Below are 27,626 nucleotides of genomic sequence, written 5' to 3'. Positions count from 1 at the left end.
GAAATCTAAAGGATTTAAATCCGAGGAGCGCTGTTGCCAAGCAATAGGACCCCCACGTCCTATCCACTTTCCTCCGAATCGGGCGTGTAAATGTTATCTGACACGGTTAAAGAAATGTGCTGGCGCTCCATCATGCATAAACCACAGTCGCTGACGCCTATCGAGAGGTATATCTTCGAGTAGAAGCGGCAAATCGTGTTGGAGAAATCACAAATAGGAGATCCCAGTTAATGCATTAGAAAGAAAGAATGGCCATACGAGCTGATCACCTAAGAGTCCTACCCACACATTTAAAGAAAACCTACGCTGATGTCCTACCTCCACTATTGCATGTGGATTCTCAGGGGCCCATACATGAGAATTGTGAAAATTTACAATGCTATCCCGGGTGAATTGTGCTTTATCAGTAAATAGGACGTCATCAGTGAAATAAAGATTGCCAGTAATTTGTCTGCGAAGCCACTGACAAAACTGCATTCTCGCCGGAAAATCTGTGGGGGTCAGAGGTTGGACACGTTGCAGATGGATAGGGTACAACTGCTGTTCATGGAGAATTTGCCATACGAGAGCATTGGATACGCGTTCGGCAAGTCCCACACGTCTTGTGCTCGTTCCTGGGTTTTCGTCCACTGCCTGTAGCACGTGTTCTTCTAATTCAGGGGTACGTACTATCCTTGGCCTTCCCGGCCTGGAACAATGAGTAAAGCTCCCATGTTCTCGTAGCCTTTGATGTATTCTAATGAATGTTCTTCGGTCTGGTTGCTGTTTTGTAGGGAAAGTCTCGCGATATAACCTAGCGGCCTCTACCACATTCCCGTTTGCTTTGCCGTACATAAAGTGCATGTCAGCATACTCAATATTATTGTACATTGTATCAATGGCAAGGTAAACAATAATTTAGCAATACATTAATAGCACTAATTAACACTGCACAATAGTATCCCCGTTTTTTTGCAACACTACTGAAACTATTGCACTGTTCCCCGCAATAAGGTGAAGTAAGTACATCCACAACACTGTAAAGGCACACGCATTTGACACCTCTTCAACACACAGAACTACTGCATTCACTGTAGGCGAGAAAAACAAGTGAAGACAACGAACCTCTACACAATGAATCATTCTCCCAAGCGACTACTCCGGTACGACGAAAACGTGTAGACCTGTAGCAGAACCCTTCAGGCAACAACATAAACAAACGTGGAAAGGCAAGCGTGTTTCCAATTCACGTCTGTAATCGAAACAATGTAGTGTTCCTCCATTCCATATTTCCTGGCTTACCAGCTGATTGACAAGAACGGCGTGCACAGTTTTCTTCTTTACGTATACGTACAGGGGATGAACCAAATAATGAGCAAACTACAGGCGCCCGATTGATTGAGTTATTGTTGATTTAAACGAGCTTAGGAGCTTCGAAGGACGTTTTGGAAAATGTAGGGTCAGAACCACTGCATTCAGTGGGCACTTCAGAGGATCAGAACCCGCAATATCATGCACCCAAGGTGAGCTCAACGTCTGTTGCAACCCCGATATTTTCAGCTGGCTTGCATGTTCAACCAGTGTTCCGTTCGGCCATTCCATTCATTTTCGCTCATCGTTTGTTTTACCTTGGTATTAGTACAGTAAAGGACTACTCTGTACATGTGCATTCGTCTTAGAAATGTGCTCTGAAGTAGATCACACCATTCACCACCACCTTTCTTTGCTTGCATCTCTCATTTCCTGCTGGTTATGCAACCACACACGACACGTAAAGATTGTCCGCCATTTTGTATGTATTCGAGCTTTCGACTGGTACCACGACTTATGAATTACTGGTGGATAGTCTCGCCCTATATGTTCATCTTGAGCTCCCTTCCCTTGGACAATTTTCCGGGAATCCCTCCGTTTCTTCGGGGAATCCCTTGCACGCGCATTGCAGTTATCAACCACGCATTTCTGCATAGCGCAGGTCTGACTTTGATGATCATTCACTGGATCGCCCTCTGTCCGATTCATACTTTTTGAGATATTCGTCTCTAAACTTCATTTTCCCACACTTTCGGCAGACCCTATCTCCGTTACGAAGCATTTGCGGACACATGTTTACTAAGACTTTTTTGTTAGTTTTGGCGTGTACTATCTACTGTTTAGTTTATGACCATTACTTATTAAACGCCCTATATATGTAATACTTCACGATATTATAAAACTAAAAAACAAAAATTGTCTTTAAAATACCATATAACAACATTAAATTCATTTCAATACTACTACTACTGCTTCTACTACTACTACTACTTCTACTACTACTACTACTACTACTACTACTACTACTACTACTACTACTACTACTACTACTACTACTACTACTAATAATAATAATAATAATAATAATAATAATAATAATAATAATAATAATAATATACAATTAACTATTAAGAAATAGTTATACAATGTAAAAATCAGTTATACAATTTAAAAATGAAAGTTCAAGATTTGCAGTGCAACTACAAATAAATTTTAAAGATAGAGAATATGGTAGAAGAAGTAAACAATATTGGATAGTTAATAGACTGAAATAGTGTGACGTCACATCCTTCTCATTGCCATGGTGATCACAGTTTTATTTTCTAAACAACATGGTCTAAGAACCTAAGTACAAAGCGAAACTAACTTGTGGATTGCAAACATTAGATTAAAGGAAACACTTGTATATGTAAAAAAGATTTCCAATGAATGAAACTACGAAAAGATAGGGAAAGCAAGCAATTTCGAAAATAATATAATAAAATATGATAAGCGTTGAAACTGAAATGTTTCCCCTGATATTGAAGATTTTGTGTATTTGTATATTTGGAGGTTACATTAAGTGCCAAAATATACTTAGCTTGCTTATTATTGGATATTAAATTTAAATAATTCTGAGAAATCTTTATTTAGTACAATCAGTATCACACATTACATTGCATATGTGTAGACCTACAGAATTAGTGTTTAAAACTTAACCGATCAGAAATTGGTTCAGATTGAAAATTCTCAGAACGCATATGGCTACAAACTTAGTGTCCGTTTTTGTTTTGATTGTTTGTTTCTTTATTTTGTAGCCACTGTAACTATGCACTCATATTTTAAAGCGTGGGTGTAAGAAATCTGAATGCGCCAATATAATTAACATTATTTTCAAACTAGGCAGTGATTTTTCCTTGCAGATAAATCGTACATTTGTTCTATTTTCATTGGCCGACAGCTCGTCAGGCTGTACCTTCGTTTCTACAAACCTGAATTTTTACATTGCTAATAATTGCTTTTGTTCATTATGCTGCCATTTCTTATGCAATTTCTATCTTATTACTTTACGTAGAAATGTGGTCCTTGTAGAAAAAGGTTCTTTAGATGTTACTTCATGAATTACTGGATTTCACTCATAAATTTTCTAAACAGTGGCCCCATATTCTTAATCTGTTCCTTTTCTTACTAACTTTGCTTTATCTTCAAAATATTTTACAATTGTCTAATTAACAGTCTGTCATTACTAACAGCAAATTTAACAGTATTCCTTTCGATTCATGCATTTGTTTAGAAAAAAACATGGCGATCACCATGGTAACGAGAAGGAAGTGACGACATTATTATTTCAGTCTATATGTACTGTATAATATGGGAACGGCACAAAGTACTTACAAATAAAACACAGGCTGTTATATAGTTTAGAGAGATAGCATGTGCAAATAAAGTTAGATTATAGTGGGTACAAATGTTGTACTTATGAAGACATAGTTTATGAAGAGATAGATTATAAAATAGATAGATTATGAAGGTAGATTGATGTGTATACCAAGATTAGTGTAGCTGTGGGGAACAATTGATATAGACAACTGTGATATAGAAAGGCACAAATTGAGAATAAAGATATAGTAGAATTCAAGTGTTGCATCTTTTGTGGTTAGATATTTCAGATTATAATTATTTGTAATACGTACCAAGAAAATTTCTTAACTTTGCTGTCGACAATAATATGATCGCGTTGTTTGAATAAGATGGGTCGACCTCAACTAGAGTGTATTAAGAGATTATCATTAGAATCACGCCAATGGGTCTCTTAAGATTGTAATGTTAGTATGTACGTTTGTACGACACACGACATGATAATTCTTGAGCAAAGGTGAATTTTTTATAATTCTTCAACGAAGGTGAGATTTTATAAATCTTGTAAGAAGGTGAATTTTTGGTAATCCTTGAACGAAGGTGAATTTCTGATCATTCTTGACCGAAGATGAATTTCTGATAATTCTTGAATGAGGGTGAGTTTTTGATAACTCTTGAACGAAAGTGAATTATTAATAATTCTTGTACGAAGGTGAATTTTTGGTAATCCTTGAACTAAGGTGAATTTCTGATCATTCTTGAACGAAGTGAATTTTTGATAATTCTTGAAGGAGGGTGAGTTTTTGATAATTCTTGTACGAAGGCGAATTTTTGATAATTCTTGAACAAAGGTGAATTTTTTATAATTCTTGAAAGAAGGTGAATTTTTGATAATTCTTGAACGAAGGTAATTTTTTGATAATTCTTGAATGAAGGTGATTTTTCGATAATTCTTGTACGAAGGTGATTTTTTTGATAATTCTTGAACGAAATGAATTTCTGATAATTCTTGAAGGAGGGTGAGTTTTTGATAATTCTTGAAGAAGGTGATTTTTTGATAATTCTTGTACGAAGGTGAATTTTTGGTAAACTTTGAATGAATGTGAATTTTTGATAATCCTTGAACGAAGATGAATTTTTAATAATTCTTCTACGAAGACAAATTTTTAATAATTCTTGAAAGAAGGTGATTTTTTTTAATTCTTGTACGAAGATGATTTTTTGATAATTCTTGAACGAAGGTACATTTTTAATAATTCTTGAACGAAGCTAATTTTTTTATAATTCTTGAAAGGTCAACTTTTGAAAATTCTTGAACGAAGGTAAATTTTTGATAATTCTTCAACGAAGGTGAATTTTTGATAATTCTCGAGCGAAGGTAAATTTTTAATAATTCTTGAATGAAGGTGAAATTTTGATAATTCTTGAACGAAGACCAATTTTTGAATTCTGTTTTCAACAATAGATAGCTATAGCGATTATCTTGGTCAGATTTGTTAATGGAGTCAATCCGTTACCATCTTCTTTGAGAACCGTGACTTTAACGACCGTTATTCATATCACATTCATTCAAATCTACCCCTTTTAAGTGGTACTCTTTACTGTCTTTAGCAGAGTTTATTATTATTATTAGTAGTAGCAGTATTATTTGGATGAATACTATTAAATTTTAAAAAGTCATGGTATGATGTAGTGATGATAAAGGAAAAGAAACACGGCAACTAATCTAGTCAAAACTATAATAGAAAACACTGACATCTTCGTCGAAAGTAAAAATAAACCAATGTCCAAATTATTTAAAATATTCTTACTCGAATCAAATTAAGTTATAGAGGTGTTAAAAGAAAAGATATTTTTTCATGAAGGCACACTTTGAACAGATTCATGTCAGCAACTTCACTTTATTCTAAGAAGGAAACAAAAAAAAAATATTTTCAGCCTGAGGTAGGCTTATGGACATGTCAGCAAGAATTTTTTCAGATTCCATCCCCCCTTCTCCAGTGTCTTGTCTTAATACTCGTGGCGGAAGAACGTAATTAAAACGACTCGTGAATGTTTCACAGGATGTCGTTCGCCTCTCACCAAGTATTCAACAGCAAAGGAGCTTCCCTTCATTGCACTTAGCTTACGTCGAGTTTCTTGGCATTTGTCTCAGACCCATTCCTCTCTCACCCACACTTTATACATATATATTCTTCACTTTTCTTTCCTTTCCCGTACGCGTGCCCTTTTGCTTCCATACACCCACCTTTGCTCCATAGAGTACGTTAACCTTGTTTTGTTATGCATTTTGTCGACAATACGGTTTCTTTCATTATCATAATAATAAAAATAACTGGTAGCAATATTTCTTAATTTTTTTTATTTAATTATAAGAAGCTCATATATATAGTTCTTCCACCTGAAGGTTGCAAGTACAAGTCTGGCACAATCTTTGATTTTGAATCAATCGATTCATTTGGCAGAGTCTTAATCATCACTTATGGAGTGTACTACGAAATTCAAGCGTGTAAATTGTCAAGAATGTTGGCTGAAAACAATAGAAGAACGAATCTAATGGGAATTCAAACTTGAGATTTATATCAATGATAGAAGCTAGAAGGAAGATATTAAAACGGGCGACTATTAGTGAAGACACTCCAGCTAAGTAAGTGTGTGGTGGACAACATCGTGTCCGTGGGTTTTCTTGAGGTACTCCAGTTTCCTCCCACATTGTCATTCTACCAATTCTTCCATCATCATTCACTTGTCTTAATTATCAGTCCCCTTTGCCTAAAGGGCATAATGTGGGATGTGTGATTTCATTTCATTAGTGAAGATATGGGATAAGAACTTGAAATAAAATTAATGGTAATGAGGACGGAAACCTTTAGGAAAAGACATTTAAGTAGCAGTGTCATAATGACTACAACGAAAGGAATTTGGTCATTTAGTTTCATTTTAGTATTGTATTCCATGGACAGATTAGTACTTTGCATCCTGATCATTATACTAACCCGCTAACCTCAACAGCACAGCACTATCAAGTGAAGATGATATTCATAATACTCCCATTAGAATACATGGTGAACGAATTTTAGATTGTCCATATCTTCGGATCAACTGGATGGAGCATCTCTATCAGCGAACTCGATCAGTGTTTCTTTCATAAACAATGTTCCGGGGGGGGGGCACACGTCGTATTCCGGGGTGCACACTTCATATTCCGGGCGGACACTGCTGGTACTATTCTATTGATTATTATATTATAGATGTATTATTTTGGTCTTCTCCGGAGGGGAACTCTCAGAGCTCGGGGGGGGGGGGCAGTGCCCTCCCAAAAACATGCCTGGAAGAAACACTGAACCCGATTCGTAACTTTTGGCCGTCTATCTCCTGGCCTTTGATGGTGATCCATCAAGTAGATCTTGTGGTTTTGTGCCTTACGGACGGAGACATGGACAGATAGGGTAAATATATCAAGGAGTAGGTACTGATTAAGAATAATTCGTCATAAAAATGGGAATTTTACAGTTTAAAATGAGTAAGTATATGTGGAAAAGGATTGTCAAGGATATTAAATTCCACTATCAGAGGAATTTTTCACAGTGTACGAAAGTAGTATTTCATGTTTATAAGAGTGAAATCATTACAAGGGCTATACTAGGATTAAAATGAATGCATATCAAAGAGGCTGTGTAATATACTTTCCACCGGTGGAGCATTTCTGCACGGTGTATGAGTGCTCTAACCTATACGATTTTACGTGATATCAAATGTTTTTTGCACTATTCTCGTTTATGCATAAACCTTCAGTCACTGAAGAGCTTGCTTCTTGCGAACGCACCCTTACACTACTGCATGGGCTCCAGTGCTACATTCCTGCCCTGACTCGGTTAGATAGCATTCTCGCTTTTAGTGGCCACTTACCAAAAGTTGATTCGTTCTTTTTTCACAATCGTTTTTATGGTAACATATCCGAACGCGTACTTATACCTGTAAGAGAAAGTCTTCCTAAGGTAAATCTGCACCAATAAATGCAACTCCTACCCTAAGAAACAACTAAGACACTGCAAGTGAATTTCGTGATGAAATAGTTGCATGTAATAGGATAGCAGATTATTAAGATAGCATGTATTCATTTCCAGGTCATATCAGTTTGACCGCATATTAACAATCTGTGCGCAAATATTTGGGCATATGCCAAGCAAATAACAGTCCAGAACGTCTTAGGAAATCATTTAAAGCAAGAAAAATGAAAGAAAAACTTTTCTTTAAAAAAAAAGTGATAGATTATTCTTAATCTGCACCACAAAGTTTTGGTAAACCAAACTCTTTTTTGTTGCTCGTTTAGTAAATTATGAAAAAATCCTTCATGTGGAACACCCTACTACACGATACAGAAATTGAGCACTTACGAAACAGAAGCGGTTTAAAAAAAAAAAAAAAAAAAAAAAAAGGAAATATGAGTATGGAGAACACGTTGCACGTTATGCCCTATAGGCTATAAAGGAGACGGGTGATAAATGAAAGTGAATGATTGATAAAGAATTCGTGGAACGAGAATGTGGAAGGAAACGACAGAACAGTGAGAAAAACTTACGGACGCAGTGTTGTTCCCACAAGCTCACGTGACTTGGGATCGAGAAAGGGACGCTTAGCCGCAGAAGTGAGCGCTCTACCACTTACTCACCGTGACCACCCCCCAAAAAAAATAAATAATAGAAAAACGAAAGCAATGATAATCGAAGAGAACTACGTTAATGATAGAAGCTGGAGAGGAGATATTAGCACAGGCGACTAGTTTCCCGTATCTAACATAGTGATATCATTAGTGAAGATATGAGGTAGAACGGCAAATAATAATAAAGAGTAGGAATGGCGAAAGAAATAGTAAGAAGAAAATATATCTTGCAGTTTGTTTAGAAAATAATTACCAAGAAGAAAACTCATTAAACTTTTCGTGTGGGAAATCCTAATATACGATACAGAAACGTGGTACTTACGAAAAGGGTAGAAGGTTGCAAGCACATTTCGAAATATGAATATGAAGGACAATGAAGAAAGTTAGAACGAAAAATCAATAAAGAAGTGTTAGGAATAGTATCAGAAAAAAGAAAATCATTGGAGATTATTTATTATAAAGAGAGATTATTTATTACAAAGATTATTTATTATATTGGCACAGTATAAGAAGATAATGAATTCTTGCAAGCATGATAGGAAGTATGCAAGAAAGAAAAATAGAGAAAGGACGAAGAAGGAAAAGGATAATGGACAATATGACAATATGAGAGCGGACAGATGCTATGTCAAAACGTAGGTAGTGTCTGAGATCCATTGCTCATTGAGACTTTTCAACGTACCGTACGCCAGATCATCTGTTGGCGACTGTAAAAACTTGGTGAATTAATATATGAAAGTTTTTTCATACTTTGCGTTAAAATTACAGCCTTTAATAAAAGGTTGCCAAATTTATGTTTATTATTGTTTCACATACCACTTTACCTACTTGTCTTTTGGTTACGCATATTGAATCTAACGTTTAGACGAATCAAAAGAAAATTAGGGTGCCATGAAAAAGTACCCCTCCAGAATATTTAGTATTGAATAGAACGTTAACCTCAAAAGTTCGTGCACAGCACATTGGCATTGGAAAATTGGAATACATTGTTACGCGAGAACTCTTTTCCTGTGAGTCACGTGATCATCCCTCGCTCCTTTCGCTTTCCTTCTCCGATCGTCAATTGTCGATACCGGTGCTACTTTTTTAGAGCCACCCTGTACCATCTCTCATATCAAAGCATAACATTAAGTCAGACGACCCTTTTAAGGGGACATAGGCATAGATGGAATTTTCTTTTTTTTTTGTATCAAGATTCCTTGCATCTCAAAAGTTTCTTAGACTGAACTTATGTAGGATCTAAAATATGAATTTTATATACAAAAGAAAACCAGTTTACAAAGCAAGGAAGTCGAAGCAAAAAGAAATCATCCAGATCAGATTATTAAAATATTCTCAAACTTCATTTAAAAAAAAACGAAAATACTCTATATTAATAAATGGATTAATAATTAAGATGATGCTAGTAGTTAATAGCCAACAACCTTATGCTTTGATTATCATTTTAATATATATATATATATTGCTACGAGGACGAATCAACAAGTAATACACAATAAGTTATGTAAGTTATGTAGAAGAAATTGTGCGTACCGGTTTGATTCTTGTAATAAGGGGCAAAAGATCATATCCCTCGAAAAAAGCATGCATTTGCTATTGTGACATAATATGGAACCGATTTCACTCTTGATCTGTGATTTTAGTAATATTGTAGGATGTATGGTATGAACAAGATTGCCATACATTCTTGTATGCAAGAGTCGCTAATCCAAGCTACGGTGCATGTCAAAGCAAACACAATGTAGGACGGGTTAAGTTAAAAAAAAAAAAATATATATGAAGTGTATACTACGTGAAAGAGTTTGATTTGAACGGCGCGATATTTTTTCCACTGAAATCGGGAGTGGTAGTAGATTTCTACCCCTTTCGGCTTTAGTTCAGAGATTAGAGTAAATATATTCTTAACGCACTTTAACAGCTTCTTGCTACCTATTACCGTAAACGCTCTATAGTAATCAATGTTAAACCTGAAAGTGGTAGTTGATTTCTACCACATCCGATTTGAATATCAGATCCACCAACGAACCCCCTTTCGTAACTTTTTAACCGTCTACATCTGGCCAAAATTGATGCTGATCCATCATGTAATTTCTGAGATTTTTTGTCCCACGGAGAGTCAAATACACATATGCACACGGATAGACAGGTAAATACTTTTTTTTTTTTTTTTTTTTTTTTTTTTTGTAAACTAAACTCTTTCAAAAAAAGTCAGTATAGATTTAAGAAGTTCTTGAGTGACACTGGATTCCATCTTGCCTACCCTAAGTTGGCAATTATATTGTATACAGGTTTCTTTTTACACAGTACACCGAACTATTATAATCGTCTAACAGCTGATGTGATAATTTTTTTGTTTTGTTTGACAGAGCAATTAAACGCATGCTGGAAGTTTGTTCGGAAAGTAAGTTCCGGTTGGTAATAAAAAAGAAATCGAGTACAGATAAAGAAAGCAGTGTATTGCACAAAAATCAATAACACACTACTTTTCCACATAGCTCCCGTAATTTTCCAGACATTTTTCCTAACGTAGTATAAGTTTATGCATTCCTGCGTCATAGAATATTACCGCTCTTTGTTCTCAATCATGTGGTAACATGTTCTTTTGACTCTTCGTCGTTGTTGAGGCGCTTACCACCAAGGAATGACTTCAGATGCGGAAAGAGATGGTAGTCGCTAGGAGGATGGCCAAAAACGTCCCAGCTAAAGCTTTCAAGGAGTTGCTTGGTCACATTTGCAGTGTGTGGTCAGGCGTTGTCATGAATGAAAACCTCACCTTTTGAGAGTATTCCGGACTCATCTTCTCACCATTGAATCACCCATTGCATTTTCTCCGTACACCTCGCAGATTTGTAGATCGTCACTTAGTTTTACGTTCTTCGCATTCAAATAAATAAATAAATAAATAAATCAAGCTCCAATTTCACAAGCAGGGAGATTTTTGATCAACGCTGCCTTTATAAACGATCACTGCGAATGACACATAACACACAGAAATCTTAAAAAGGCGTCATTTCGTTCTACTTGGATCATAGTAACAAGTGCGCATGAGCGGAACTGCGATCGTAGCGCTGCCGTGGAGAAAAATCGAAACGGAACTTATTTTAGAAACTTCCTATCGTAATATTACTTTTGCTAATAGTATCCCTTCTTTTGCTCTTTTTGTTGTAACTATTGGTGTTATTGTTGTTGATATTTATTTTTATTTTTTCTCCTTTGTCTTGCTTGTTAACATTTCCCTGTTTGAAATGGCTGTATATAGGAATTTGTTCAATAAATAAATAAATATATATATAAATAAAATGAAACTCCAGGAAGAGGCGTTTACACTAAATAAGTTTCGATGGACCACTGGGCAACAATTTATGGCTTTCGTTCAGTGGAAAGGTGGCTCATGTTCAAAATTTGAGCAACGCTTATTTAACGAATGATCAACCATTTACTTAGTGTAACTATTTTAATTTCAAATTTATTTCCGATTTATTGTAATATAGAAAACTCTAAATCATCACCTCCAAAATGCATTGTTTTCATTAAATACAACTATCCTATCTTGGAATTGTCTCAAATGTCCTTTATAATGTCCTAGTTTTAGCTGGAGATGGTGCAATAATTTAGCGATAATACACTTATCCTTGAGATGTATCAAGTTTAATTGCAATCCATGTAATTCTATGTTAGACAAACCTGCCCTGCCTTATCCTTATTTCTGGGGGTACTTTTGTGTCCTTTCACGTAATCATAGGTGCCTAGTTATTTCACTATCATTTCTCTTGCATTTGTCTTTGTTTCCTTTATTTTAGAGAGCATAAAAATGAAACTGTATGTTTAATATCCTTTTACAAACATTGTTTCCTAAATTTTAGTTGTTTTTGCTTAATAAATTGAGGGGTTTGATGTAATAAGGGAGTAAGTGAGCTTACGCTCTTTTTGCATCAAACACATTTGTGGCTTTTGCCATGCTTGTTTAGCCTTCTGGTAACATTTTAATTCAATATCGGAATAAAATGCTGCATATTATTAGTTTATTAACGTTCTTGACCTTGACAGAATATTCCTCGGAAGCAGGCGCGCACCCAGAAATTTTTGTTGAGGAGGGGTTCAAGATTTGAGGGCGTTCAATATTACAAGCCACTATGTCTATGTAGTATTAAATGGGTATTATTCTGTACTCGTTAAGTAATTACAAAATACTTTCACCTATATTTCGAGAGAAAAGTATGATAGAATTAGATTGTTTTTATAAAAGAAAGAGTACAGATGAAATGTAAAATCAAATGTTCACGCTATATCAATCGATTCCTTGTTAAACAAGTATAGTTTTATTAAAAATATGTACAAATGTATGTTTAAAAGTTTTTGTTTTATGGAGGGCGGTCCGAAGCTGGTGGACCCCCCGTGGGTGCACCCCTTCTCAGAAGCATATATTAGTGTATGGGGAAAATTGCCAAAAGCAAATGTATTGAAGTATTCAATACACACAGTATTTTTTTGGTGATGATCAGAACAGTGATATGTGCTAGGGCCCATAATGTACTAACACATACAACTCTAGTCGGTGATCAAATTAAATATAACTCTCACAAAAAAAAAAAAAAAAAATCCACTTACCACCCAGCTAATGAGAAGGGTCATGAAGACTCAGTGGTAAATTGATTTATTGATTTGATTTTAGTTATTTGTCAACAGCTAGTCTATACAGAACGAGATCTATAGTTCAAAATACGATTTTAAGCCATTGTAATACGTTCGATGTTCTTCCATTAGGAAGCGAACCCGGGACTTTGTACCAAAGTCACATGCCTTAGCCAAGAGATCAACAATGAGAGCGGGTCAGTGGTAGAGAAATCATCACTATTGCTAAAGTTGCGGTTTGATCTCAGAACATTGTGGGCAATGTGGTGTCTGTAAGGTTCTGGTAGACTTTCCCTTTCTTTACCTCCTCATTCCATCAAATCTGTAAGCCTAATTTCCTTGGATTTTTCATTCATTCTCTTTCGAGACAGGACATAAGAGTGGTTACGCTCTGTTCATGTAATTTCATTTACAAAAGCCATTATATACATAATATTAAAAATGAAATTATATCAGGACGTGAGCAATGGATCCTGTTTAAAGTTTAAAAAAAACTGAACTAAAAAAAATCTTTGAAAAATGAAGAATACTAAATGTGAAATGTTAAAGACCCCAAAAGTGAATCATGTAGGAAGTTTAAAAAAAAAGACAGAAAAAGAAGAAAAACAGAAGATCGTGTGGTTTTGAACTCCCAAAATTCCCTATCCATGAAAAATTCTAAGCTATTAAATAACCCTAACTCAACCCCTGTGTTTGATACGTTTTGTGAAGGAAAGGTAAGAAGCTCCGCCTACTTCAAGTCAACACGCCACGAGTCTACTAAGAAAATTAAAAAAAGAAAAGAATATATAGAACGTGTTTGCCTCAGGAATATCGTAAGCGGTAAAAAAAGTCTATCTTTTTGGTGCATTTTTCTGGGAGCAATTTTTCGCGTGCCAGGATAAAAAAGCTCAAACAACGCCAGTTTGGGAGGGTTTCTTTTTTCTTGTTTTTTTTTTTAATTTTTTCTGCATGATAACAACTTGTAGCTTTCATCTAATGTTTTTATCCTCTTCTTTTGGTTTCGAATTGTTTTATAAGTATCAAAGATATAATAGTCTTAGGAAGAAAAACGTTATAGAAAGTGTTAGATATACGTGTTTCAATGTGCAAAAATATGGAAAAGTGAATATTCAGCCATTTTATGCAATGCTATTTCTCAAGGTTGCAGTTTTAGTTGACCTTTCTCACTGTTTTCTTCGGTGAATGTAATCTTGTCGTTTCTGGGAAGATGAAAAATAAATTTAATTGAAAACAATAAGTGTAGATTTCCAGAGGCCAAACGTTCAGCCGAGGTGATATTTGATTGATTCTTCTTCTGCACGTTTCTTCTCACAGAATCATCGAAAAATAATGTTACGATCATCAGAGAATGAAATAAAATATTTTTTTCAGTCGACCATAAATACCCTATTACTGTCTCTCTCTCTCTCTGTGTGTGTGTGTGTGTGTGTCGGCTCCGCAGAAGGAGGAAAATTAGGAGTTAACATGACACATTCTTTGTGAAGTCAATTAATAACTTTGTGCCGCAACGAACAATCTTATACACAATGGATTCATTTGTGAAGTGCAAATTAAGAATGAGAAGCGCTTTTCTCTCTCATTCCGCCTGTACATAATCCCTTAGTCAGGTTTATACCCAGAAATTAGTTTAAAAGAGAATTTCATGTGAACTGGTAATATCTGACACCACTTATTTTACTGTTTATTCTATTCAAGTATTTGGTTTCACGATTTAAGTACATCCTATCTTCACAATGTACGATTACTCAGAAAAATTACAATAAAAGTTAACCTAATGAATATAACATGTGAATGGTTTTACAACTTCATTGCAAAATGTTAATGAAAATTCGGATCAGACTCATACCTAGGGATAGTACTTGGGTGGGGGACCGAATCAAAGACCCCACACAACGAAAGTGAGCGCTCTATTGCTGAGCCACCGTGATTCCTAATTTATATAAGGATTTACTTACAATTTATTACACCCAAATTAAGGAATGTTTCAGTCTTTTTGCTATATTTTCGGAACTGGTGGTCTAATCCTCTAATCCAGATATCTTAGAGACGATATCTAGTGTGGTAGAGAGCTCCTATACAGTGAAAATTGTTCTCACATAATTAAATGTGCGTTTGCCAGACTTCGTGGATTCAAATCCCATCAGTCAAATCGTCGTCACCAAAACATCGACTCAATAATATCGACGGTACTGAATATCAACAGTACATTTAATCGACAGCACTTAACAAAATGGCACATTTCATCGACAATTAAAATATCAACATTCAAATCATCGACATCCAAAATACTGACAACGGAATCATCGATAACCAAATTATCGACAGACAATTCATCCACACATAAAGTATCGATAACCAAATCATCGACATGTAAAATATCAATCAAATCATTGACACCCAAATTACCGACAGCCAACACATTGACAATCAATTCATTGACAGCTAAAATATCTACAACCAAATCATTGACAGCCAGTTTATCTAGAGTTAAATCATCAATACTTAATTCATTGACACCTAAAATATCGACAGCTAAATTATCGATAATCAAGTGATCGGCAGCTGAAATATTGACGATCAAATAATCAACAACAACGTCATATACAACCAAGCCTTTGACAATCAAATCATCGACAACTATATTATCTACACTAACTTCATCGAACCTAAAACATTTACAACCAAATCATCGACAGCGAAATCACCGATAGTAATCCACATAGAGCCAAATCATCAGCAATCAATTATTTGACACCTAAAATATTGACAGCTAAATAATCGATAAGCTACTTGTCAATAGTAAAATATTGCCAACCAAATAATTGACAACCAAGTCATACACAAGCAAGCCATCAACAGCGAATCCACCTACAGCACAATCATCAACAACGAATTCATTGACATCTAAAATATCGACAGTCAAATAATTGACAACACATTCATCGACACATAAAATATCGACAACCAAATTCTGACATCCAAGTCATCATCAACAGCCAAGCCATAGACAGTTGAATAATCAACAACCAAATCATCGACAGCCAAATCATTGACAAGCAATTCATCGACATCGTTAAAGCATGATATTGGCGCACAAAATAGATAGCCAAAAAATTGACTTCAAAATATTGACAGCTATAACATTGGCAACCAAAAGAGAGTGCATAACATCATTAGCTAAAAGTTCGACGCCACATAAAATTGACAAGTCAAACATGAATAGTATACAACATAGAAAATCAGGAATCCAAGGATACGTAAAATAAGGAACCAAATACTGACATAGCAAAACATTCACGACACAGCGCGAACATCAATATCCAAAACATCGACAATAAGGAATTTCCAGTTTTTAAAGATAACAAAATTTATGAACTATTACGCCTGAAAAATACGTACTTTCTTTATTTCAACTAATAGCACCCTACAAACGGAGAAAAGTTACCAACTCTATCAGTGTTTCTTACGGAGGATTTTGTCCCTCGATATTACCATCTGCATCTTCCATAGCTAGTATTAATTAGATTACATGTCATTATTGCACAGGACACGTCCTATAGCAAATTGTATCTCAGTGCAGCCTCTCACATTTTGAATTTGCGTACCGGATAAAGTTTTCTCAAAGAAAACCTGTGTTGTATGTACAGTTTTTGTTTGGTTGTTACTTAGGGAGTCGTTCGATTCTGCGTTTGAACTAAGTATAATTTGGAAATAATATTTTTCTAATATATATAGTAGTTCTAGTTGTTTAGTAATTGAGAGAAAAAGTTACAGTATTTTACCAAGTCTGGTAGTATAATTTGAATTATGTTTATTATGATTTATTTAATGTCAGAAAAAAAATAATACTACAGCGTTGAGAGAACCAAACACGAGAACATCTAGGTTGACCTCCGCATAGGGATTTTTGCGGAGAAAATCTAGAACAGCGTTTTCCAACGGGTGTGCCGCGAGGAAATAGAAACAAAATGATTAATTCTATAGCAACCAAATTGCAAGACAGGAAAACACTTATATTTTTGTATTTCACATTACTATGAATTTCTACCATGGAAAAACTTGCTGTAATTGTAATATATTCTCCATCTATTACTGTGTAGCAGACAGTATTTTGCCTCGTACACATTTCCACTATGTTGCAGCTGCTATGTTGTGCTTCAATTGAGAGTAATACTAACACCGAGAAATGGAAGCTCTTGTACGGTACGCGTCAAATGAACGTTTGTAGAACATTCATTCGCACGTGAATGACAGAACAACACTTTGTTCAACAGCTGTGTTTTGACTTTGACGCATCGCAAGCTGTGCGATTGCAATAATATGCACGCAAGCTGTGCGATTGCAAAAATCTGATTCGTATATTTCATTGGAATTGTTTCCTATTTTAAAATTAGAATAAAAAATAAGCATAGTGAATTAGCATAGGGGAAAACAGTGATCGAGCTTTCATCTCTGTGAGAAGGAAATCAGTAATTACAAAAAAAAAAAAAAAAAAAAAAAACATGGTATTTTATATTTGCAAATAATAATAATAATAATATCTATGAGTGTGCCGCGAAAATTCAAGTTACACCCGTAGTGTGCCGCAATTTGAAAAAGGTTGGGAAACGCTGATCTAGAGTCTAATTTATATAATACAGTACATTCAATTATTCATTTACACAAGAAAATACATTTGAAAATGCAAAATTAATAAAAGAAGGAAAGTAAAAATAAATATAAAACAACAAAAATGTTCTACGCAGGTATTTATTTTTGATCAATTCTAAATTGTACAGTTCATTTCCATCAATTGCTTAGCGTATATCCAATATATATATATATATATATATATATATATATATATATATATATATATATATATATATATATATATATATATATATATATATATATATATGTGTGTGTTTGTACAGGGTGTATCATTTATCCTGAAGCGCCCTTGTAATAGTTAAACTAACTGATAACAATCGATGAAACTTTATAACATGCAAATATTGACAAGAAACATTCTTTAATATATTCGGCAACATCATGCAACTAAAAGTGTTGCGAACCCAACAAAGTTATACTTTAAAATAGCACTGCATCAGATTATTGCTTGAGATCGGATGGATATGTGCTTTTCTTTTTTTTAAAAAAGTTGAAATATGTTTAAAATTATGCAATAAAATTGCTTGCTAAAATATGCAGTGAAGAGGAAAATATGTACTAAAATATACATTATAGTGATAAATATCCTATTCTATCTTTTATTGAGTTAATTTCGTTTGCTACTGAAAGTGAGCATGTCGAATGTGAGTGAGTTTCAGTACAACAAATTGGTGTACATGTAGAAGAAACTAATGGATGTCGATGACTTGGTTGTCGCTGATTTTGCTGTCAATGAATTGATTGTCGATGACTTGGCTGAAAATGATTTGATTGTCAATTATTTGGTTATAGATAATTTAGATGTGGATGATGTGGCTGTCGATATTATGAACCGTCAATGTTATGTACTGTCGATAAAATGTTCTGTTGATATTTTGTACGTTGATGTTTTAGTGTTCGATATTATGACTTCGATGAATTGACATGGATCGGTCATACCTCGGAGCCCACGTTAATAGTAAGTCCTGTTCTTCATAATCTTGGTGTTGAAAAAGACGTAAATACACAGAAAGGCAAACTTTTGCAATATTCTCAATTTTTAATCTACTGGTTCTCCTTTTGATTATTTCACTTCGTAGCGCAGGGGATCCACGGGGGTGGGGGAAACTAGCCTGGCTGCCCCAAACCATCTCCTGCCACCCTTCCAAATAGCGTTCGTCTGAGTTATTATATTTTTTAAAAAATAAATCAGAATGCTTACAATAGAATGTGGAAAAAAAATACATTTTAAAAATAAATATAAGTAAACCATATCAACACGTTAAGATAATTAAAACAGCTGAAATTAAACATTAACTTTGTTACTTTCATTTGCCTAACTGGATGCATACACTTGCGAATTAATTGCTATACTATTGCGTTTGATCTTATTTTTCTTCAAGCTTGACTTCTAAAACACTTTTGTTTTCTTATGAATAGTTTATTCACATATTTTCTTCAATCTGTGATTCTAATTTCACATCCTGTCAAGACTCAGAACTTAGGGTTAATTAGTGTTGTCTCCGAGACGGGAAATGTCCTTTCTCCTCTTATTTGGCCTCGAATTTTAAAATGTAGTTTTCGTTTCAAAGCTCGTCTGGCAAACGATAAGAGAAATTTCTCGTCTCATGTGAAACATTAGAACTCACCTTTCCTTATCAAGGAATAGGTTCTTGGCCACGCCAATATTAGACAAGTGATCACAATGTAAATTGGCAAGTAAATCGAGGGTACTGGTTCTGAATCTGAACTCTGTTTTTTGGTAGCTGTTTCTATCTCGAGTTACCCCGACAAAATATCTGGCGACGACCCGATAAGCTACCTTATTGATAGTAACCAAGTAAATGAAAAATAGTGATTCAGAATCTGCAGATACTTTAATCAAAATACTACAGCTCTGCATGGACATAAATTACAGTATTTACATCTTCATTTTCATAATCTCTGCAGTCGCACCCACATTCGCAGTTAATGAGATAGCATATAATACTAACAACTTTTTGTTTATATGTGTCAATCCTTTAATATTAATCAAATTGAGGCAAACGTTAATCACAGCTCTTAGTTGGAAATCTCTACGTTAAACAAAGAGCAATAAATTCCACGCAGATAAATTACAAAATTGATGAAGAAATTACACTTTTAAATACAGACGTCTGACAAACAGATTGTCAAGTTAGTAATACCGTAGTTGCAAAATCATTTAAGAATGTATTGCTTTCTTTTTTCGCATAAGGCATGAACATTTTAATTCAAAACATAATGATCAAATGAGGATGAAAAGTCAATAGAAAAGAAGAATAAGTCACCTCGAAGAAATTCTCAAAATCTCAATACCACTTCGTATTTATCATAGACGTTCAAAAGAAAAGAGAAAAAAAGCAAAACACAATTGAATTTTTGTGATTATACATCTCAAGAGTGTAATCACACTTTAATAGAAGCCATATTATTAGTGGTTCAACGAGCGATCATGAAAATCTTGTCTTTTCATCATCATCTGTAATAAAAGCTGCTATCCCCAATGAATATAAAAACATATATTTTATAAAGTAACATGAGTACGAATATTCGGGGGATACATCCAGGTGCGGATATCCGTGGATACATTCAGGTGCGGATATCCGTGCATACATCCTGTGCGGATATCCATGGATACATCCAGATGCGGATATCCGTCGATACATCCACGGATGTCCATATCCGCGCAAACCTCTATCGATATACTTTTTGTTCTTAAGATAGAGAGCGTTGCAGGTTCAAAGCACTACAGATAACATGAAAACAATATTTTTAAGAAACAATACATTTTATCACTTGTTAGCTTCTGAAAAGCATTTCTTACAAGTCTGAAAAATTAGGACCAGAAAGAAAAGAAATGGTATTTAATTGTAATTCTACTAATTGGTATCTGAGATGGAAATATTTACTCATCCTCGATTTTCAAAGAAAATATTTGTAAGATTATTGAACCGTAATATATAGTACCATAACTTATAACTACATACAAATTAGAATATATCTGAAAGATTTCTACTTCCTTCCATTCTCCTTTAAATTTCTATGCTCCACCTTTCAAGTCAAATATTCTAAAATGAGTTACTTTGGCATCATATGGTGCTATCCTCACCTTCCAATCGTTCAACTGCAGCTTTGATTACTTTTATTAGCTTGTCATTTCTGTCGTACAGTCAATATCAAGAAATGCATACCACTCGAAAATATCGATATTTAAATAATATATAATATCAATTTATATTTCCAGGGATTTGTGTAGTTAGGTTCTATTATTTTCAAGGAAGGATATTATGTTAAGTAATGTTCAACATTTTGGGCGAATTAAGAGTTCTGCATGGACGAAATTTTAAACTCCATTTTTATAACATTTCTTCTTTGTTCCATATTAAACTATTGCCAATAAATATTGCTGTAGATATTCTACTTGCGAGGTGAATGGGATTATCACAGTAACGAAGAAGCAATGGTATGACTGAAAAATTCTGGTAGTCATAAGTGTATGCGTAGATATATGCACAAGTATAATACATTTAGGTACACTCCAAAAGACTTGATTTTCGTTTAGCGTCCCTTTTAGCAGCTTGGCTATATGAAGCGTGGACCTAATTCACTTCTGAGCTTCTAAAAAACATTTCTTACACGTCTGAAAAACTGAGGACCAGAAAAGAGGTATTTAATTGTAATTCTATTCTGTTAATATTTCTTCACCCTCGATTTTCAAAGAAAATATTTGTAAGATTATTGAACGGTAATATATATAACTTATATAGTTATAACTTATGGTACTATATATATATATATATATATATATATATATATATATATATATATATATATATATATATATATATATATATATATATATATATATATATATATATATATATATATATATATATATCGGGTGTTGCAAAATAAGTGTTACAACTCTTGGGAGGTGAATCCTGCCACTGAGATAAGAAAAAAAGTTCTCTTGAACTTTCGGCTATCGGACATAGTTTCAGATCTACAAAGTGCCGAAAGCGTGGGAAAATGACTTTCGGACGCCAATAGTTCGGAAACTATCCAACGTAAAGAGGGCGGGTAAAAAATTCACTGAAGAAGTCATACCTGCTGTATTGAATTTTGCATGTTTCACAATCCTACCATGCACGCGCAAGGGATTCCCCAAAGGAACTAGGCAGTCCCGGATAATCTGCTAAATGAAAGTTGGTCTAAATGGATATGAATTGATAGGCTTTCTACCAAGTAACAATAATTCGTTTGTATTAAGTCGATATCTGGAACAAATACAAAATGGTGGACACCTTCATGCTCGTTGTGTGTGGTTGCATAATCGCCAGGAACAGATGATGGCCAATAGTGAAGTTCTGAGTATTAAGTGCAGCGAATTTGTAGTCAAATGCTCTAGAAATACATCTGGAGTGTCGTTAGAACACAACAGATGAAGCAGGGTGATTCACATGTGTGGAACACGTAACGAAAAATGTCCAGAAATGCACTCATACTCAGTAAACGTGAGTTCAAAGCGTCGGAAATGTAAGGATTAGCGTCAAGAACATGAAAGTCCATTCACCAATAATATTCCCTCAAACCGACGCAATATGATGTACATAGTTGCATACCAATAAGGATGCAACAACTGAGGATAAGTTGAAATTGTGCAAAGGAACTCACTAAGAAACTGGGTAAACTAAATGTATGTCTCTAGTGGGATCGCATGATCGATATTGAAATGTGGCCAATGTGTGTGTTGATATCGACATGTAGCTAATGGAAAAATGTCAACATGTCCCACTACTGCTGGGACACCGTCTCACATGCGAAAACTAGGAAAATAACGTTGTACATTCTACTATTACATCTGGTGCACTTTTTGGTAGAACGTAACTAGATTGTATCAATGTCCCACTTTGTTTGGGACATTGTCCCACAGTCTACACATATGAAAAGAAATCTCTTAATCTATGGTTCAAATGGTGATAGAGCGTGAAAATAACAAACTTGTATCATGTCTCACGTCTTCTGGGACATATGACGTACTCGATATCAAAATACCTCCAGAAATATGTATCTTACACACAGTACACAAGCCAAGTCAAAGACGAAAATGAACCAATTTGGCACATGTAACACTACAGCTGGAACACCATACATATGGAAAATAAAACGACATGAGAAATAGGAAGAAACGTCTTAAAGCTCTGATTGTTTACAACTGTGCAGTAGGAGTAAGAAAATGTAACACACAAGCATGTCGGGAGGCTGTACAAGAGCGCTTACCAAAAAAAGTGGGTACTCCTCAAAGAGATGTATACAGAGAAAGTCAGGCTCCCTCGAGCCTCAGGGCTAGAGCGCTCGCTTTCGCTCGCGTGGTCACAGTTTCCAATCCTACTAGGAGCCCCCGGCCTCAGATTTAAGACCCAAGTAGTTATTTTCCTATTTTTCCCACGTGGGACGGTGTCCCAGCAGTAGTGGCACATGTTGACATTTTTCCACTAGCTACATATTGATATCAACACACAAATTGTCCGCATTTCAATATCGATCATGTGATCCCACTAGAGACATACATTTAGTTTACCCAGTTTCTTAGTGAGTCACCTTGCACAATTTCAACTTGTCCTCAGTTGTAGCATCCTTATTGGTATGCAACCGTGCACATCGTATTACGTCGGTTTCAGAGAATATTATTGGTGAATGGACTTTCATGTTCTTGACGCTAATCCTTACATTTCCGACGCTTTGAACTCACGTTTACTGAGTATGAGTGCATTTCTGGACATTTTTCGTTACGTGTTCCACACATGTGAATCACCCTGCTTCATCTGTTGTGTTCTAACGACACTCCAGATGTATTTCTAGAGCATTTGACTACAAATTCGCTGCACTTAATACTCAGAACTTCACTATTGGCCATCATCTGTTCCTGGCGATTATGCAACCACACACAACGAGCATGAAGGTGTCCACCATTTTGTATTTGTTCCAGATATCGACTTAATACAAACGAATTATTGTTACTTGGTAGAAAGCCTATCAATTCATATCCATTTAGACCAACTTTCATTTAGCAGATTATCCGGGACTGCCTAGTTCCTTTGGGGAATCCCTTGCGCGTGCATGGTAGGATTGTGAAACATGCAAAATTCAATACAGCAGGTATGACTTCTTCAGTGAATTTTTTACCCGCCCTCTTTACGTTGGATAGTTTCCGAACTATTGGCGTCCGAAAGTCATTTTCCCACGCTTTCGGCACCTTGTAGATCTGAAACTATGTCCGATAGCCGAAAGTTCAAGAGAACTTTTTTTCTTATCTCAGTGGCAGGATTCACCTCCCAAGAGTTGTAACACTTATTTTGCAACACCCGATATATACCGGGTGAGGCATTTAAAACTGTTTTTTTGAATATCTGGAAAACTACAAATCGGATTTTGAAAAAGTTGCAATAAAAGTTGTTCGTCTCAAAGGGGGACATCCAATGATACCACACTCGACCCCCTGCCCCCACCCCCCGGGGGCGGGAGGGGGGGCAACTTTGAAATCTTAAATAGGAACCCCCATTTTTTATTCCATATTCTGATTCCCCGTGAAAGATACGTAACTTTTATATTGAACATTTTTTCGTTGCGTGATAGATGGCGCTGTAATCGACAAAAATCAAAATGGCTCACAAACATTTGAAAAATGAGGCATTTAAAACTGTTTTTTTGAATATCTGGAAAACTACAAATCGGATTTTGAAAAAGTTGTAATAAAAGTTGTTCGTCTCGAAGGGGGACATCCAATGATACCACACTCGACCCCCTACCCCCACCCACCGGGGGCGGGAGGGGGGGCAGCTTTGAAATCTTGAATAGAAACCCCTATTTTTTATTCCATATTCTGATTCTCCGTGAAAAAATACGTAACTTTTGTATTGAACATTTTTTTCGTTGCGTGATAGATGGCGCTGTAATCGACAAAAATCAAAATGGCTCACAAACATTTGAAAAATGAGGCATTTAAAACTGTTTCTTTTGAATATCTGGAAAACTACAAATCGGATTTTGAAAAAGTTGTAATAAAAGTTGTTCGCCTCAAAGGGGGACATCCAATGATACCACACTCGACCCCCTGCCCCCACCCCCCGGGGGCGGGAGGGGGGGCAACTTTGAAATCTTAAATAGAAACCCCCATTTTTTATTCCATATTCTGATTCTCCGTGAAAAAAATACGTAACTTTTGTATTGAACATATTTTCGTTGCGTGATAGATGGCGCTGTAATCGACAAAAATCAAAATGGCTCACAAACATTTGAAAAATGAGGCATTTAAAACTGTTTCTTTTGAATATCTGGAAAACTACAAATCGGATTTTGAAAAAGTTGTAATAAAAGTTGTTCGCCTCAAAGGCGGACATCCAATGATACCACACTCGACCCCCTGCCCCCACCCCTTGGGGCGGGAGGAGGGCAACTTTGAAATCTTAAATATGAATCCCCATTTTTTATTGCATAATCTGATTCTCCGTGAAAAAATACGTAACTTTTGTATTGAACATTTTTTTCGTTGCGTGATAGATGGCGCTGTAATCGACAAAAATCAAAATGGCTTGCAAACATTTGAAAAATGAGGCATTTAAAACTTTTTTTTTTTTTGAATATCTGGAAAGCTAAAAATCGGACTTAAAAAATAAAACGTAAAAAAATTCACTCATCTCGAAGGGGAACATTCAACAATATCACACTCGACCCCTGCCCAACCTCTCGGGGGCGGGAGGGGGTCAACTTTGAAATATTATACGAGAACCTCCATTTTTTAATAAAGGTTTGGATTCTCTGGGAACAAATACGTAACTTTTGTATTGAACATTCTTTTCGTTTCGTGATAGGTGGCGCTGTAATCGACGAAAATTTGTTACGAACAATTGAAAAATATCCAAGAAATACGCATCAGATTAAGAAAATTAAAGTAGATAGTTTTGATATCTTTGTAAATGCTATCAAATGACACCATAGTTGACTACCGTAACGCTATCTCAGTTATTCTGAAAGGTGGTTATTGTAAAATCTTTAATGAGAAACTGTAATGTTTTAAGCAAAACACTTGATTCTCCAGAACATAATTCATTACTTTGCCCAAATTTTTGGTGTAATTTCTGTTACCGATGTAGGTGAAATTTACTTCAATTGGACTACGTGGACGTAGTATCTATTAGTTTGTTGCCTTTGGTTTGCTGATTCAATGTGAGTCCCCTTGCCTCTCACTAAGGAGATGCTTGTTTCAGGTAAGTCCCCTTGAGTCTCATCATCGAGGTGTTTGTTTTAGTTGAGCCTCTTGCATCCTACCATTCGGGTGTTTGTTTTGGGGTTGTCTCTTTGCCTCTCACACATCTTCATTGTTTACTGAACAAACGAACAAACGTTCGAAATGGTCCCCCTTTTCTGCAATAGACTACACATTGCAAGTAGTGATAGGCGCGAGTCGAGCTTAAACTCGACTCGAGTTGAATTCGAGTCGAGTCAAAGGTAATTTTCTCGAGTCGAGTTCCAAGCCGAGTCACTGTTTTGAGCTCGAGTTTGATAAATGGCTCGCACATTCAGCTCTTTTTAACTCGTTTTTAAATTATGGCCTGTTTAGACTGGAAAGCGAAAGCCATGAGAAATGTAAGCAGTAATGTCGAATACTTTTAATATTTCTCACGACAGAGGTACATCTGGTGGGGGTACGTTTAGTATATGTCATCTCGTCTCGAAAACGAGACAACAATAGATTTTTATAACGAGACAGCTTCAAATTTCGTGAGCACCAATATAAGTATATACTGTAGTTCTTACCGTCTAGGCTTAGACCTGCACGGTCGACTTTTTGAGCCCCAGAAGAAGCCCAATCCGTGCAGTGATGTCAATAGGCTCGGCTGGTTCAACTGAGCGAACAGCTCAAGCCGGCTCGGTTGGGATGGAAAGCCATCGGCTCGGTTCAATTGAGCCGGCTTGGTTGGGACGAGCCAGCGACTCGGCACAATTGAACCGATGGCTCGAGCCGGTTCCATTCGGATCAGCCACCAACTCGACTCATGTGAGCCATCGGCTCGAGCCAGCTCCATTAAAAGCAGCCCATCGACTCGGTTCGACTCAGCTGAACTGAGCCGGCTCGCTTGGGTGAGCTGTTGGCTCACTTTTCTGTTTGGCTTGATAGTGAATAAGCTGTGAGCCGACCGCTTGAGCCGATGACAACCCTAAACCCGGACCAAGCAGTTTTGAACATGTTTGACCGACGCCCTATAACTTTTATCAATTTTTGGCTTGCTCCTCCGGAACTCAAACCCAGAACCTCATGACCGATGTCCTTGCCTCCTAAAGACTTGTCGACTACGCAGATAGACAGTCACTAGTTTTTAGTATTCAGATACAAACCGCCTATCTTTCGTATAGTAATAATAATAATAATAATAATAATAAGTTGTAGTAGTGGTAGTATATTACTAGTAATATCATTGATAATTATATTATCTACGTAGGATATTTGAAAAGAGTATTTGGAACTACACACAGGATTTAGCTCGAATTGGCTCGACTCGACTCGAAACTTAACCCGAATTCGAGTAGAATTTCGAGTAGAGTTGGAGGAAGTTTTTCGAGTCGAGTCGAGTCGAGTTTCAAAGAAAACTTGCTCGAACTCGCTTGTGCCCATCCCTAATTGCAAGTGTTACACCTACAGGAAATCTAACCATGGACTGCTACGCGTGGTAGCAGTTCTTGCTTCGTAGACGGTAGTTTGAATAATGCAAAATATATCGCAAAAAATAGTCACAATTTCGAACATTTTCTTATCACTTGTCAGCGGTGTTTACTCATTTTGATTGTTGTCTATTAGAGCGCCATCTATTAGACAGCGCCAAGAAAGACAATGTTACATAACGTACTCACAAAGTACGTTCACATGTCATTCAGGGTTATGTCAGTATTATTAAATTATTTATTGAAACTGGAAGTATTCAACCCAGACAACGAGTCCGATCACGGCCTGTGACGAACGAAAATGCCGCAGTGAATGTTTTAGCTGCAG

The sequence above is a fragment of the Thermobia domestica genome, chromosome 10 (assembly GCF_964235325.1).
Source record: "Thermobia domestica chromosome 10, izTheDome1.hap1.1, whole genome shotgun sequence".
In the NCBI taxonomy this organism is placed as follows: Eukaryota; Metazoa; Arthropoda; class Insecta; order Zygentoma; family Lepismatidae; genus Thermobia; species Thermobia domestica.
Note: the sequence above shows the minus strand (reverse complement) of the source record.